Source organism: Camelus ferus, chromosome 6 (genome assembly GCF_009834535.1).
Source record: "Camelus ferus isolate YT-003-E chromosome 6, BCGSAC_Cfer_1.0, whole genome shotgun sequence".
In the NCBI taxonomy this organism is placed as follows: domain Eukaryota; kingdom Metazoa; phylum Chordata; class Mammalia; order Artiodactyla; family Camelidae; genus Camelus; species Camelus ferus.
The window spans coordinates 55,419,828-55,437,485 of NC_045701.1; the positions used below are offsets into that span (position 1 = coordinate 55,419,828).

Below are 17,658 nucleotides of genomic sequence, written 5' to 3' on the forward strand. Positions count from 1 at the left end.
ATTTGTGTTGTTTTGTCATTTCAATGCCTTTAACCCATCTGAAATTCCCAGTAACAATACAATGAGTGATGTGGTAAGAGCTCTGGGGTCTGCTAAGTTTGGCTCTGTACTACCTGTTCAATCTTGCTCAAATAGTTTAACTCTTCAAGCCTGGGTTTCCTCATCTGTATGGAAATTTTATATTCCATATATATATACATATATCCCATACATACCATGTAGAATTTCATATGGCAACTTTAATATTATATTTTGATTAAACTGAAGAATGTTCATAAGCTCTTATTAGGTATACTTAGCTTTAAGTTTATACATTTTAAACCGTAGAGGCAAGGCACAGTACATTTTTTATTCTGCATGGTTAATCCATAAACTATCCCCATTTCTCTTGAGAAACAGTATCATACCTAAAGTACACTTTGATGAACACTGAATTTTAAAACATTATATAGTTGTCCATCAGTATCTGTGGGAAATTGGTTCCAGGACCCCTGGTGGATACCAAGATCTGGGGATACTCAAGTACCCTATATAAAATGGCAAGGTACATTCTGTGGATATGAAGAGCCAACTGTACCTACCTCATAGAGATGTTTTCCTGATTAAATGAAACAATGTATATAAAAGTTAACATGAGTCTGGATCATACATTATAAATGCAATAAATGTTGGATATTGAGGAACTACGGTAAACATTATAAAATGGAGATCATATTCATCTACTGTCATGAGAAAATGCAGATCACTGACATGGTTATTATTATTCATTAAACATTTAAGCAATATCAAGTGCAAAATCCTCTGCGGTGGATACTAGGGTATAATCCTTGTCCTCCAGCAGTTTAGACTCTAGCAGAGGGTATTAAATACACAAATGGAAGATGTCTGTGGAGTAAGGGCCATAAGGGAAGAGGAATCAAGTTTTGATTCCTCTAAATAATCCAGAGGTTTTGAGGACAGTGTTTGAGATGAACCTGAAAGGATGGACTGAACTTTTAGTCAAATATGGTATAAAGAAGTTTCCAATGATATATTGAGCTAATATTGACCAGACATACAATTTGATTCTAATATGTACAATAGGACCCCCTCTCCAATTTTTATTAAAAATATCTATATAGATAAAGGCCTAGATGGAGGTATTAAGTGATTATTTCTTGGTGGTAATATCATGGGAAATATTTCTCTTTATTCTTTTTTTTTTTTAACTTTTTGATATTTAAGATTTTTATAATATAAATTTACAAGAGTAGTTTTATAATTGGGCAAAATGATTTTTTAAAGGGTTGGCTAAAATCAAAGCTGCTGATTTAGATGAAACTTGGCAAGACCTTTTAAAAAGCATTTTGGCAATTTGTATTAGTAACTATACAAGCTCTGATACTCCTTCACCTAGAAATTCTATTTCTGGGCATTTATGTTTAAAAATCTACATTCAAGAAAATGCCCCATGATTTCTTTATAATGGCATAAAAAGAAGGAAATAAGTTATGTCCAATAATAAAGAATTTGGTAAATTTGGTATGCCCACTTAACATAATTTTATGCAGCTTTAAAGTGTTTATGAAGCTTATGTAGAAATATGAAAAAGTTATAGGTGTAAAAAAAAAAAAGCAAACAAAAAAACACAGCCACTAGGGTCCAAAATTGTGTCCACATTATGATCACAACATTGTGAAATAAATATGGGTGGAACAAAAGGTCTAAAATATGCTGAATGTTGAGTGGCTGTATTAGGGTGAGGATTTTTTTTCTTTGTTGTCCTCATGTTTTATGATGTGGTTAAACTTATTTTTACAATGAAAGCAATTATCATTTTAAAGGCTGAGAATAAAAGGTTCCTCACTGGCACTCCGATTTCAAAGTATTAAATTCATAAAGTATTAAAAACCTTTTATAGTCATCATGTACAATCCCTTAAGCTTCTAAAGATCACATTTTGAGACTGTCTATCTCAAAGTTTAGCAACTTGCTGGTAGGTATTCCTGCCATGATTTGCATAGGCAAGAGCTGCAGAAGGTACTCTCTCAACCCCTTCATTTGACAAATGAGAACTCTGAAGCCCAGCCTTCCAAGACAGTAGCAGAACCAACATTTGAACCCAAGTCTACTAGGTTATCTAACAGTAATCTAATACCATTTATAGCTCCACATCCACCTGTAAGTATTAATAGATTCGTCGTGTCTCTTGACTGAACCACTGGCGTTGATACCATTCTGGCTAGCCCGAAGGGTTGATTCCTTTCTCTACAGGTCAAGCTGGAGCTTTCACTCTTCACCACTTGGGGGCCCGAAGATGCCTCACCCGGTTTTCGCTTTTTAAGTCCCCCAGTCTTCCCGTCCCCAGCGTCCGAAGTGCCGCAGAAGCCCGGCAGGGGGCGCTGCGACCCACTGGCTCTGCGGCCCCTCCCCTGGCCAACCGTCGATTGGGCCGGCGCGTGACGTCACGCCGTTTGAGCCAAACAAATGGGTTTCGGGGCGAGCGTTGGGCTCAGCCGCGCCGTGCAGGGCGCTCGGTCTGCTTTAACAGTGGGGAGCGAGCCAGGCCTCCTGCCGCCGCCGCTGTATTGGGGTGTGCAGCCCGGGCCAGGCCCCGGCCGGGGCAGGAGCGCAGGTGGGTCCGGGCCTGGGTGGGGCGTGGCGCGAGAGCAGCGCAGTCGGGGTCCGGCGGCGGCCACCGTGGCCGCTCCCCGCCCCCTCCCGCCGCCCGCCTGCGCTCTCGGGGCGCGGGGCGGGTGGGGGCGGGGGTGCCGCCCGCGGGTCCAGGGCTCGGTTTGGGGCAGAGACCCGGCGGCCCTTACCTTTCCTGGGGGCTGCCTCTGCCTGCACACGGGCCGGGCGCTGAGCGCCCCCGCGGGGCACAGAGGGGCGGGAGCGGGTGCCGGGTCAGGGCTGAAGCTGAGGAGATCCCGGATAGGCCGTGAGGAGGCACCGGACCGGCTCTCCCACCCTCAGGACCCGCGGCCGGTGAGGAAGTCGGTCCCTGGGTGGGGGCCGCCTCGCCTGGTCGCGCCCGCCCGGGCTCGGCCACTCTGTCTTTCCCTGCCCCAGCGCAGGTGAGCTGGCGCCCGTCCTTAACCTTCTTCGGGGACCGGGCAGGACGGGGGTTCGGGAGCTTCTCTAGCTTCCGGGCTGGCGCAGGTCGACTGCGGATACCCCTTAGTCCGCGATGAAGTCATAGTGCTGAGGTCCGCGTGTCTGTGACGTCAGTGGTTTCCAAGAGATGGGTTATGATGTCACTGCAGGCCCGGGCGGGGACCTTGGCGCGCGGAAGGGCCGGGAGGACCAGGAAGGGAGAAAAAGGAAGTTCAGTCTTCTATCAGCGTCTGGAATCGGAGCGGATTTGAATCGAAAGTTGTTCGATATCAGCATTTTATAATTTTCTTGTAGTAGTTGTCAGGTTCTTCAACTTTATTTCAAACAAGCATTGTTAGTACAGTTCAATATGAGACTCATTTGATCTAGAAAAATCTAAATCAGGAGGGTTTTTTGGGGGGAGGTTGGTTGGGTGTTTATGCTTTTCAGGAAGCTAAACTCGTGGTTTGATGTTTGTGATCGGAATTGCTGAGCAGATGAACCAATTTGACTGCTGATTGTTGTTTGTCTTATCTTTTTTGCTAGGCAGTTTTAAGATCGTCTATCTGCCTGTTCGCATTTTTGTTAGAGAGTGGCCTGGAAGAGGGAGAGAGGGGGTCTTACATCAACGTTTTATGTTTTAAAGTGGGAAGGGGGAGGTCTGGATTAATCCAATATTATTCTTAAATAATAACAAGTGAGGATTTAATTTATCCAGGTTGTCTTTGTGCCCTCGATAATTGAGGGTTTCCTACGGTTATGGCTCAGCAACAAGCCTTTTTCTTGCTTTCCTACTAAGTCTGGGCTATAACAGTATAACATATCTCAGGACTGCTTGCCTGGACAAGTAACTAAAATTTTGTAGTGCTTTCAAATATGAAACTGCAGAATTGGAAAAAAAAAATTTTGTCTATGAATACTTGCTTTTCTCTAAAGCTTTCAAAAGTGATCAGGCCAGAAGAGAAGCTACTCATCTGCCATTACTGACTCTTCAAGTATTATAGCAAAAAACTTGCTCATTTCTTCCTCTCTATAAAATCACTTAAGTAGAATGCAATTTGAAAGGTAGATGGCTTAAAATGGAAGTGTAATTACAATTTAGGGTCTTTAGCAGGAAGCTTGGATAGGAGCTCTCAACAGTCCCCACTGACCTTGACTTGTAAATGTTAGGATTTTTTGTTTTTAATACTTCCTTCTCTCATTTGCTCTTTAAAGGTGATTGATAAGGTGTTGTCTCTCTGGATTTTGCTATACCCATTAACATAGGAAATGAAAGCAAACATTTACTCTTGTTAATTACTATTAGATTTGACTGGAAGTTCACAAAACAGGGCATTCCTGTAAATCTCATTTTGATTCTCACCATACTTTGGAAATTTGACAGTATTGCATGTACTACTGAAAAGTGTGTGTGTGTGTGTTTATCTATATATATATATGTTTATGTATATGTATATATTTCTTTTAAGAATGTAGGAATTGTGTGTTGACCATGTTGGTTGAAGGCTCTAAAGACAAAATCTGGATTTTTGGATCCGCAAGACTGATAAGTACCAAATTAACATGAAATTGCTGATACTCAGAGTGTTAATGTACTCTTTAAAATGAAAGGATCATAGCAAGGTATTATGCAATGAACTAGAAGGAGCTACACAGAGGACACTTGCATGTATCTTTTCCAAGGAGCCTTTCTAGGGGAGGCTACAGTGGTTCTATGTAAATTAAATGTACTTGTGTAAGTGGAAAGGGGTGAAAGTCAAACTACATGTGAGTTAAAAAACATATAAATGGTGATAATAAAATAGCTCCTCCTTAGTAGTACATTTTTCTCCTCTTTTCTGTTTAGCAGTTATGAAATTTTTTAAGGAAAATGAGTCAATACATTGAGAATAAATGTTGTGTATTCTGATGTGTCGTGTATTCTGAGGGACAATGACAGGTATAAAAAAAAAAGCCAGCTTTTGTGTGTAGCTGTATAACTAACAAGCCATAACACTCTGAAACATTTTTACAGTTTGTTTCTACTATTGGCAGGATGTTTTTCACCCAGGCCTTGCAGTTTTGGGCCTGGGAAGCAGCTTTTACACTTCTTATAAATGGAAATTTATTTGAGATTGGATGATTATTTTGAAATAGTTTGTCATTTTATCCAGTTACAACATTTGAAGGGACTAAATCAACCAGTCATTAGTGATATAGCATCTTTCTGAAAGATAAAAGCAAATATGAACAATGGAAGTGCTGTATTTTAGAAATTCTTTAGGATGTTTATTGGATCAATTCTGTTAACATAACATGTAGAATTTGAATTCTTATACACATTTTCTACTTTATTTTCTAAGTTTAATTTGCACAGTTTTGATATTCTAGTAAACCCAAACTTGTTTTCATATTTGTTGGGGAGAGAGCATACTAATGGTTAGAGACATCATTCAGTGTTACCTTCCCAAATTTGCAGCTGTTTAGAACCAGATACTTGAGAGAAGCTACTATGGTATAATGAATGCCTTCCTTGTTAGGTCATGTGTGACAAAGGGAAAATTCAGCAAGTGCATAATCTGCAGTCCTTTGGAAGCAACAATAACAAAAGAGCAGATTAACTCCAAATGCATTTAGGTCATCTGGAAATTGAATTCCTGTCGATTCTTATTCTTTGCATAATTTATCGTGTCCTCTTTAGTTCATATTTATGGTACTTTGAAGCTAAAGAACATACTGTATTATCTAGGAAAAGCATTAAAAATTAAAATGTGTTTCTTAATGTCTTTTGAAAGAATTTATCAGCCTTTCGTTTCCAACCCCATCTTCTAGTGAGCTCTTCACAGAAAGAGGATCCAGATCTTCCCTTTTTAAATGTTCAGCTTCAGAAACCTAGCACACACATTTTCAACCCTCAGCATAATGTAGGTATAAATGTGAAACTGAGTGCTTTTTTAATGTATTATGTTATTATCAGGCATGGATTTTATTTATCCAACAAACATTTTTTGATTACCTCTATGCTAGGTCCTCAGCCAGGAACTGACACAAATGAATTACCCTTGTTACAAGAATCCTTGACCTTTGTTTTAACATTCTCCATTCTCTTGCCCTGGAGGGCCATAGGTCTGAAGGGCAAGAATTGGACCAAAAGGTTGAATCATTTATGTTGTGCCAGATTGGCCAGAGGTTTCATCTAAAGGTCAGTCAAGGAGGTGTTAGGCAAAGAAATGAGGAACAGATTATCATAGCCCAAGACAGACAAAAGGTTAGGCTTCACATATTTAGATTGTCTTGGAATGAAAGGAGTTTAGTGAGTAAGCATTTTCTTTCAGGCAAGAAGGAGCACTGAAGGCCAGAACTAGTCTGTGTAGGCAGTCTAGGATTAGAGGTAGAGGGAAGAGGGACAGTCCAGACATCTTGCTCTCAGAGGCATTTATATACCTTCCTTTTTGTCTGTAAGGTTAGTCCTTTTCGTTAATTGACAAACTTCTGAAATACTGTGAGCCTCTCACAACCTCATTCCCACTATGCTTCTTTTTTTCCCCTCTAACATTTTATTATGAAAAATTTCAATCAGAGAAGTTGTAAGAATTGTTTGTACATTGATTACCTAAATATCCACAACCTAGCTTCTGTAATTCTTATTTGTTGTATTTACTTATCCTTTTATTCCTCCATCCTACTGTCTCCCTTTATACATTCATCAATCCTTCTTATATTTTGGTAGTATTTTGAAGTAACTATAGTTTACTGTACCACTTGAGCATGCCTATCATGAACTGTTTGTTAACTTGTTTTTTAGGTAACATTTATGTACAGTAAAATGTACAGATCTCATGTATACCATTCCTGTAGTTTGGACAAGTTCATAAATCCATGTAACCCATAACCCTGTCAAGATATAGGGTATTACCATCCCTACAGAAGGTTTCTTTGTGCACCTTCCAAGTCAATTTAATTAACTTTTTAATCTCCTGCAGTCTTACTTCCACCCTTTTGAAACTACTTATTTGAATGGCCTATTAGCAGCACACTTGAGTGGCATTACACTAGGTGTTCAGAATATAAAAAAATGAAGCCCCTGCTCTCTTTAAGCTTGTAATTTAGTTTTGGATTTTAGTTACTTTGGTTGTCTGATAAATAAATGTTAATGAATTCAGAAGAGGCAACTAGGACTGTCAGAGAAAGCTTCCTAGGTATGGGTCTTGGATTAGGCCTTTATTTTAGGATCCAGAGAAGAGTTTTTTTCAGAAATAGACTGATTAAAAGTTATGTCCAAAGGAATAGTAGCAGACAAGGAGGGAGTTTGAGCATCATTTTTTATCCAGTGACAATCTGAGAAAGGAAGTAATGTGAAAAACAGATGTTTTAGGTAGATTCTTGTCCCATTTGTCATCTTTGATATTTAGTTATGTAGAAGATGTCTTCATTTTTTGAATTCTCTCTTCTTTTGGCTCTTTGCCTATCTCCGATTTCTTCTGATTTGTCAGCTTTGCTGGGCATTCTGTCTCTTCCAGATCCATACTATCTAAAGCTCTGTTCTTTTCTTTCCTCAATTGAAATGTAGATGCTGTACAGTATAAGTTATAGGTGTACAGTATAGTGAGTCACAATTTTTAAAGGTTATACTCCATTTATAGTTATTATAAAATTTTGGCTATATGCTCTGTGTTGTACAGTATATCCTTGTAGCTTAGTTTGTACCTAATAGTTTGTACCTGTTACATCCCTGCTCCTATATTGCCCCTCCCCCCTTTCCTCTCCCTGCTGGTAGTCACTAGTTTGTTCTCTATATCTGTAAGTCTGTCTGAAGCTCTATTCTTGGCTCTTTATTGTGCTCCTTATAATCTAGCTCTTAGCTCTTAGGACTTCTCAATTAAAATGCTTTCCAAATCAAGCCTATATCTGTATCCATAAGCTGTTAACTATTCTTAGGTTTCTAATAGAATGCTGCTTTTTGTTATCCCTCTTTACTTTGTACTTATTGTTCAAGCATTTATAACAAGAACCTTTGCTCTGAGTAGCTGTAGCAATAGAGATTTACTAAGAAGAAGATAAGTAAATGTGGAGTGGGCTGACTAGTAAACAGATTAGACTGAGCTTCTAGGAACAAACCCCACACTGACACTATAGAACTTGCCTGTGAAGGGAGCTACTGCCGTTACGGGCCATGCTGTTGAATGAGAAAGCTAACAGAAGTGTTAACTTCCTTGGGCAGAATCATCATTACATGTTGCTTTCTGCCATCCATATTGAACGTGGTCTGCTTGGCCACACTTAGGTCTTTTGTGAAACCTTAGCTTCAAGGGCATCCGGAAAATATAGTTTTTAGTTGTCCAGCCTCTGTAAAACAAAAAGTCCATGTGATAATAGATTGGAGTGAGCATTGAGTGAGTCTTCAGCACACTCAGTTTGTGAAAAACTAAATTCACTTTCCCCAGGTATTTCCCTCATGGTAGCAGATTCCCTCGTGGTAGCAGAGTTAAGCCTTTTGTAATTTTGCTGTTATGCGAAAAAGGTGGATATTGTTCTGGTTTCCTGAGATAGAAACTGTTGAAATTAACTATACCATTTAATGTTGTGAGTATAACAGAAAACCCGCTTAAATTTATTGACTTGCAATATTGAAAAGACCAAAGGTGAAACTTGATCCACTTTTACTTATGTCTTCAGAACCTCATCTTTCTCTTATTTCCTTTCTTTAATGAGCTCTGTTTCCATGGTGTTGGTCCCTTTGTGGTCACAGTGTGTTTGTCAGCAGCTCGAGCACTACATCCTCATGTTATCAAGTCCAGAGGAGGGGAAGGAGAGTGCTTCTGCAGAATCTGTAGGGCAGGGCTCTTGACCAGTTTTGCTCCATAGACCCCTTTGGCAGTCTGAAGCCTGCAGGATCCCTTTTCTGAGTAACATTTTTGAATTACTTAAGACTACATAGAATACAAAGATGACTACCAGTTATATTAAAATAGTTATTGAAATATTTTTAAAAAATTGTGAGATCACAATATGTGCCTCAGTTAAATAACATGATTTAGTGTGGGTCTAATAATTTCCAAGTGGTGATGAGCATTATCACCATTTGGGGGTGACACCTGTGATTGTGTGATAGGAAAATACTTAGGATTTCTACTAGTGGCAGTGACAGATGTTGGTAATATTGCGGTCTATTGACTGAATTCACAGTAGAAGGAAATGCTAAATTTCAGTTGGAGATCAGTGAAAGTAAAGATAATTTTCCCCTCATCTGAGTTTATAGAAACCCCAAATTCTGTTCTCAAACCCTCTGGTGGAGGGGAATTTGTGGGCCTCAGCTTAAGAACCACTGCTAGAAGAGTTTTCTCTCTCCAGAAGCCCCAGCAAATGGCTTCTTGTACTTCATTGAATTCGTGTTATATTGATGCTTGTGAACCAACCACTAAGGCCAGATAAGGATATGCAAATTGGTTTAGCCAATCTAGACCTACCTCTGGCGCTGGGGGTGGGGTCGTTGCTACCCAAACAGCATGATGGGAGAGGAGTGGATTTCCAAATGAAATGCAGGGCTTGCTGGGTGCTGAGTAGCAAATAGTAGATGTTCAGTATGTTATCTTTAGTGTCTCCCTATATCTCCTCTCCTTTGCTCCCGTAGTCAGTCATCAAATTTTTGTGGCTCGAAATTTCGTTTGGATTTGTCTTTTCCTGATCAGTCTCTATGCTAACATCCTGGGCTTCCAGTGTGGGGTGTTTGTGGGATAGTCCACTGTAGTACAAAAAGAAAAGTATTAGAACTTGTGTTTTTTTTCTTATCCTTTTAGTATTGATTTTGGTGTGTATGTAAAGTATATCAGTACAGTAGTACAGGTATATATGTAAAATTTATAAATATACACATTTATGGATACATGTTAAAAATGTTTTGTAATTTTCAACTATCCAGTAAAACTGGAGGAGGAAGGGGGAAAATATTTTAAATCATGGGAATGGGAAGGTCTGAAAAGTTGAAATAATCATGGAGAAGTGCTATCCAATAGAAATATAATGTGAGCCACACATAATTTAAAATATTCTAGTTAGCCACATTTAAAAAGTAGAAACAGTTGAAAATAATTTTAATAATAATTTAACACAAATATCCCAGTTTCAATATGTAATCAATGTGAAAAATGTTGAGATAGTTTACATTCTTTTTTCAAATAAAGTCTTTGAAATTTGATGTGCATTTTACACTTGAATTTCATCTCAGGCTGGTGATATTTCATGTGCTCATAAGTGACTTGTGGTTATAGTGGTTTCTGTGTTGGATAGCACAGATCTAGACCAGTGATCATTCTGAGTTTAGATTTCTATAATTGTCTCTGTGATAGGTTTTATAAACTTGTTATTTGCTCCCTTCAGTCTTTTTATACAGTTGCCAGGTTAACTGGACAAAATTTCTACTGGGATATTACTCTCCTGCACTAGGTGTCTGTGACATGATGTTTAAAAGTAGCTTTGAAGACTTCCCATAAGATGGTCCCATCCTTCGTCACCTGTCTCTGGGACTGCCTGCAACAAACCTGGTGCTCTGTTAGTTTCCTCAGCCTTGCCTTCTCCTTTGCATTTTACCAAATATAAGCATCCGTTATAAGAAATCTGTTCCCATAAAACTTCTTTGGACTCTCTTGTCCCTCTGCAGTCTTCCCATTTCCCCAATTCCTAGTGTATATTGAGTACTTAGCCACTTAGCATGTCACTGAATACTGTTGTTTATTGCTTTTTGTTTCAGGTGTATTAGTCTTATCTCCCCTACCAAATTCTAAGCTTCATATCTTATATCCCCAAATTGTAGACACATAGTTGAAGGCTTGGCTTTTTTCTCTTATCTTTAAGGACATACTTGGGCTGTTTAAATTTGTACCTTTAAATTTTTAAAAAATTCTGTTTTATTGTCTGCTCTTCTCATTAACTTAGGCACCTTCTAGCAGATTCAACTGTAAGAGTTTGTATATTAAAATGTTCATTTGATTCTTGAAAATTAAAAAAATTAAAAAATTATATATTTTAAATAATAATATTAAAAAAGTCAATTTGAAGCTCTAAAACCACTCTTGGAACTACTGTAGGGAATTGCTGATTAGCTGGAGTTTCAAGATGAAATTTGAGTTTGATAAGGAAGTCTCAAAGAACACATTTGCTCTATTGTCCAGGAACCAGGAGAGGCAAACTTGTTTCCAAAGTAGGGCGAGGGATTTTATTTCAAGTTTAGTCGTCAGGATTATTCTCTGGAGGTTCTTAGTCCTTTCTATACTCCACTCCTGCCCTTGGGGATAGGTTTCTCTGGTTCAGGTAGTCTTCTAGTTGAGGAGCTCTACTATCATCACAGTATTTTAGCTTATTTTGGGGTACGACAAAGAGGACTGTGAAAATGGGTCCTGAAAATAAGTCCAGAGAAGGTCATGTAGTTTTATGCTGTAGGAATCCTGTCTTTTATTTGCCATTTTCTTTGCTTGTGTTTTAGTTGACATCTTATATGGTTAGCTTGATAAAATAGTTATATAACACCATTTTTAACTTGAGGAATTTCAAGGCCTGTGCATTTATTCATTTACTAAAAAAAAAAAGTGTAGTATGTTAATGTATGCCAGGCAGTATGCTCAGTATTTCTTTTTCTCTTAGCATTATTTTACAGATCTATATATTCTTTGGCAAGTGGCAGTCTTTAAGAATTTATTCTTTATTTTATTGTTTATCTTATTGCTTTGTGAGTTTCCCCCATTTGTGGCATGTATCATTAATAAAATTGATTATTAAAATTCAAGTAAATACTGGCTTTTCTGGAAAATTCATTTTTGTTTGTATGAGGTGGTTTTATATCAAAACAAATGTACATTCTAGTTACATAATTTTTTTTGCTGTATTTTGAGTGGGGGAGGTTATTAGGTTGGTTTACTTATTTATTCATTCATTCATTCATTTATTTTACAGACTTAACAGGAATTCCACTGGATTATAAAACTGTGGTTTTATACGCTAGGCTATACCCTCCCTGCCTTTTAAAAATTAAAAAATTTTTTTACTTTGTCTTTTTTAATGGAGGTACTGGGGATTGAACCCAGGACCTCATGCATGCTAAGCACATAGCTTTGCCACTGAGCTGTTACCCTCCCTTAGTTGCATCTTTTTTTAAGTATAGAGAATAACATAGTTTTATACTTAAAAATTACAGTGTAATGTATCTTAGAACTGATTTTTAAAAACTTCATGGTCTTGAAATTTAAGTGAAAACTTTAGCCGTGATAGTTACTGTTTTATTTCTGAATTTAACACATTATTTTCTCCTTTCTTTATTTGATCTAAGGAGCTTAGCTCTGTATTACACATGTTCGCAGTTACCTAAAATATTTTTGTGTATATTACTAAAAAATTACTAGATTTTTACTGTGGTTGTTACCTTGTTTTATTTTGTGAATCTACCTTGTCTATCCTGCTTAAATTTTAATTACTCTATTTTGGTAGAGAATAAGGAGTTGTAAAGCTTCTTTTAAGAATTGTTCCTTTATGAATATGTCAGATTTTCTCTTTTTAAGGGACATGAAAAGAAGGGGAATCTGCCTCTTTAAAAATGTAATTAATTTTGTAGATTAAAATTTGCTTGCCGACTCATTTGTAGGACTACTTAAATATTTTGGTTTCATTTTATTAAAGGTCTTTTCTTGTATTCCCAGTGTTACCAAGCATTTCTTTTAGCAAACACTTGTTGAATCTTCTCTTGTTTAATGGCTCTGATTTAAATACATGTTACCTCTTGACTGTAGTTTTATAATCTGGTGGAATTCCTGTTAATTCTTAAGATTTTGGCTTTTTGAGTAAGTCCCTTAAAACTGGTCTGATAGTTACTAATCTTTGTTTCCTCTAGAATCAAGTAAAAATTTGTTAGAATTGGATTTGAGTAACCCCTGTTCTTGTGTTTATGTTGCTTATTTAGTGCTCTTTGAGAATACTCTGAAATTAATTGATTCATTTTTCTCCCCTCCAAATTGATAATTTAGGAGAATTTAAGAGGAAATTAATGTTTACATTTTCCCTTTCCAATTTTTAAAAAACAAAGAGCATAACTTCCCACCTTTCTGCTTGCAAAGGATGTTAGTCTTGTTGGATTATTAAAGCAATAGTAATACCACTCTTGAAGCTTCATTGTGATTTCACATTTAATGTTCTTGGCATATAGCAAATATAGCTTTTTTTTTTTCCTCCTTTTAAGAAAGAACCATGTCAAGCCTTCATTAGTGAACCCTAGTATAATTACTCAGGTTTTAAGGAATTTTCCTTTTGTATGTTTTTAGTAGATATCTTATTCAGAGAAGTAAAGCCTACTTTTGTTTCCCTCTGCATTGTATTTGTTTCTAAACTGTTAATGTTCAGTTCATTCACCAAATGTTAATTCTTTGCCTACTTTGAGCCTTCTACAGTTGAATGTTCGTTTAGTCTCTTACCGACATCTTTATAGGATAACACGAAGTACTATTTCGGAAAACATAGTCTTTGCCCTCAGAAGCATTTGCTTTGAAGTGCTTAATGGTGATTGTCTGTACTTACCTTTGTTCCTGAGGCCCCAAATGAAACTTCCACACTAGTTACTAGAAATTTCTGAAGGGTTAGTGATTTTGTTGATGACCTTCCAACCCTCTAACAATTTTTATGTTTATAATGTTATCAGCAAGAGGATATAAATGATGTTTCTGGGTTTAAATGTTCATATTTATCATTTAATAGGTTGTTGGTAATTGGAATCATCAGTAAATGGTTAGTGGCCTCTACCCTAGGATCTTAATAGTCATCTTCTGGCACTGAGGCAAGAAATAGAGTTTTTTTTACTGAGTGACCTTTTAAAAATAAAAATCCAAAACTTTATGGATTTTTATAAAGTGAACATTTTTTATTTTATGCAACTTAATATTTGTAGAAATAAGTATGTGAAATCTGCATATAAAATATATACACTAATCATACACAAAAATACATGTATGTATAGGCCAAGACTCGGGCAACTGACATGAAATTAAATGATCTATTTAGGAGTAGTAGATTTTGATTAGTTCTTTTTTATATTGTATATACCATGAAAAGTTAACAGGGTTTATATATATACATTATAAAATAGAGTTGAAAAAAGAAAACTACCTAAGGTCAATTTGGTAAATTTCTGAGAAATCCTCATTTTATTTCAACCTAGGAACTGATCCATAAACTTTAACATTACTATTTGTAACTCTTCGGAATCTGCACTAACAGGAAAGAACCTTTTCCACAACATTGTAAACTGACTATACTTCAATTAAAAAATGTATATATATGAAAGAAAGAACCTCTTCTGTGATTCAGAAGCCTTGTTAGCCTTTTTGATTTAGCGAGCTGCTTTTGTTTATTTTTCACTAAAAGCAGATAATGAGAAATTAAAAGATATATAATATATATTTCCAGCAGTAGAATGATCCCAGTGCTTCTCTTTTTGGTTAAAATATTTTCTTGCCTTTTTCCTCAAAAGAGTTTTCAGCACTCTCCTTCCCTTTTTCCCACTTATAACAATTTTTATTCTTTTGTCATTTTTGTATCTAGTGGTCTTGGTAATTAAATTCATTGTAGGGTCATCTTGAAACTAAAGTCAGTATAAGTCTTCAAATCATTAAAATCTGAACATACTAAAATTTTAAAAAGTTAAATGAAATATTTAATAGGACTAAAGAACATTTATTTTTTGAATGGGAATGTGTTTGTATGGTTCAAAATGCAAAAGGTGCAAAAAGTGAGTAGTTTTCTTCTCCTGTGCCTTGGACATACTTTTCCCTTACTAGGGCAACCATTGGTACTTGTTTCTTGTATATTCTTCTGGTATATATTCTGTCTTCCCTGTGTTTAAAAACATAAATGGTACCATATTCTATGTACTGTTATCTTGCTCTTTTTTCACTTTCAATTTTGTCATTTTTTTATGTATTGGTATATAAAAAGTGTATTAGTGATAGGAAAACTAAACTAGCAGTGGGTTAAACAATGAAGTATTATTTCTTTCTCTTATGAAAGTTAACATAGGCGATCTAGGGCTGGTATAGCACTCATGACATTGCTCTTTTCTCTTTTTGAGGTATAATAAGTACAGTAAAATGCACAGGTAACACATGGGTAGTTCGCTAAGTTTTGACAATTAGAAGTACCTATATAGCAGACACTGCAGTCAAGATAAAGAGCCCTTTAGCAGATCCTCATTCCCCTTGAGGGCCCTCGCTGTCTCCCTTATGATTGCCTGAGTTCTTTCTGTACTATTATGTCTTCACCTTGTGTTGCCCTTGTCCTCATTGACCTAGGTGGATTTCCAGCTATTGCAACCCATTCTAAGCAGCAGGATGCAAGAAGGGGCAGCAGTATACAGGCTAGCCTTCTTACAGCACTTCCAGTCATGCTTCTTTAGCCAGAATTTAGTTCATGGCCACATCTGAATGCAAGAGAGGTTGAGAAATAAGAGTCTTTACTCTTTTTTCCTATTAGAAACAATGTTGCAGCAAACAACTTTCTTTGAAGTTCTTCTTTTGGGATAAATTCCCAGAAGTGGAACTCTGCTGGGTCAAAGAGTATTTGCAGTTTAAAAAAAAAAAAAAAAGAGTATTTGCAATTTGAGAGTACACCTATCTTTTCACATCCTTGCTGACACAGTTTTTTAATATTTGCTAATCTCATTGGTAAATCATGATGGCAAAGGGTAGCTCTAATATGCCTGAAAGGACATTTAAGTAGAGAGAGACAAAGTACTTCTACCCTAGACTTTGATGCCTCAAAAGCATGTACTGCACAGCCAGCTAATATAATGCTAAGTTGGGTGAAGCATATTAAAGCTTGTTACCATTTTATTTAGGCCAGTCATAAGAGGAGACTGATGGTTATGGTTAGAAGAAAAACCCTTCCACCCGTAAATACGCAGGAGTGTTTTTTCAGGAATTGCGCTCTTAAAAACTAGATTAGGACATAAGGTTAAAGTGTTAATTTTTTTGTCTTCTTTTTATTTTCACTCATGTACATTCCCTAATACATAGAAATGTGTTTTCAACTAATCTTAGAGTACTCTTTAACATAACTGGAGACCAAGTAATAAATATATTCCATTTGTTTCTTTTTATATATTTCTTGTTGCAGTTCTCTTAACTTTTCTAGCCTTGCTCTCCAGTTGCTCAGATGAATGATATAAAATATGTTCTGCTAAAATTGTAATTTTTAATAGGATAAGTGTTTGTAAAAATGTTTTCAACTCTGTAAATTCTAGCTTTTGGTTTGGGCTTGAGGGAAAAATTCATAGTATTTTTCTTGGCAGCCAAGTGCTATTATGAGCTATACTTACGTTTGAAGTAGGAAATAGCATAAGAAGGGTTTATAATGCATATGTTTTCCCATACCACAGGATGAGGTCTTGGAGAGACCTTTCACTTAGCTACCTTAGTGCATGGCATAGCACCTTGTACTTAGTAGATGGCATTTTTTTCTCTAATTGAAATGGGTCTTGAGAAAGTGTTAGAAAAATTATTAGACTCCCAGTAGCAATATTTTGGCCTGTTGGGGGCAGGGGAAGAAAATATTAATATAATGTCACTGTTAGTACTTTTGAAATGATCAGCTCTTGAGGTGAAGACACTTAAGGGACCAATATCTATTCTCTATAGAGTGGAGAGTTTTGAGGTACTTTCAGTATAGTATCATCCCACTTTATCTGAAGGACAAATTTCTGTGAATCTCTTCTGTATTTTTTAATAAGCCTATTAAGCCAAATAACTACAAAATACACTTACTGAATGAACTTTGTAGTCAATCTCAGGCCTCTCCCAGAGGTCTTCGTAAATTTGGAATAGAAAGTGTTGCCCATCATACTCTTTTCTCTGTCCTTAGCATGTTTTCTAGTACATGGTTGGTATTCAGTAAATATTTGTTGAATGAATGAGTTGATATTTATAAATTTTTTTGTGGTTTTGCTAGCACAGCTTTTTTGGTGGGGGGAGAAGATGACATTGTTGAGAGAACAGCATTTTTGCTTATTTGTTAGCTGGTGGTGGTGGTGTGAATCAGGTAGGCAAGTGCTTGCCTTGGGCTGTTTCCTGTGCCTAGATAAATCTTCATGTCTAACTTGCTTGCCTCTTCCATATCTCTTCTTAAATATCATCTTCTCAAGGAAGCCTACGCTGACCACCCTGTTCAAAATAGCTAAACCAACACTCTTCCCCTACACTTCCAAGTCCCCTTGCTCTAGTCTATTTTGCCCTTATATTAGTTACTTCCTTGAAACGTACACCGTATAGCTTACTTACCATGATTATTTATCATCTTTCTCTCCACCAGAATATTAGTTCCTTGAGGATTTCGACCGTTTGTTCACTGTATTCCAAGAGCCTCATAGATGCGCAACAAACATTTGTTGAAGGTAGGAAAGAATGTAATGTGAGAAAGTTGGCTATAAAATAATTTACATTAAAAATTATATTAAAAGTATTTTCGTTACTTAGAAAGTTTTGCTTTTGTCCACTACTGTGTTCCATAAGGATACCAAGGCAAGTAACCTGTGCAAAGTTTAAGGACTCTGTCTTTTGGTGGAAGAGGGACTGAGTT

The 17,658-nt window shown here is 36.8% G+C and overlaps 1 protein-coding gene across 1 annotated transcript in view; it reads left to right on the forward strand.

Annotated features, from left to right (window-relative positions):
• The first annotated feature begins 2,939 nt into the window (after positions 1 to 2,939).
• FBXO34 (F-box protein 34) overlaps positions 2,940 to 17,658 on the forward strand; it is a 67,421-nt gene continuing 52,702 nt past the window's right edge. Inside the window, 1 exon segment of the mRNA XM_032482084.1 lies at positions 2,940 to 3,056. The gene's annotated coding sequence lies outside the window, so the exon portion shown is untranslated.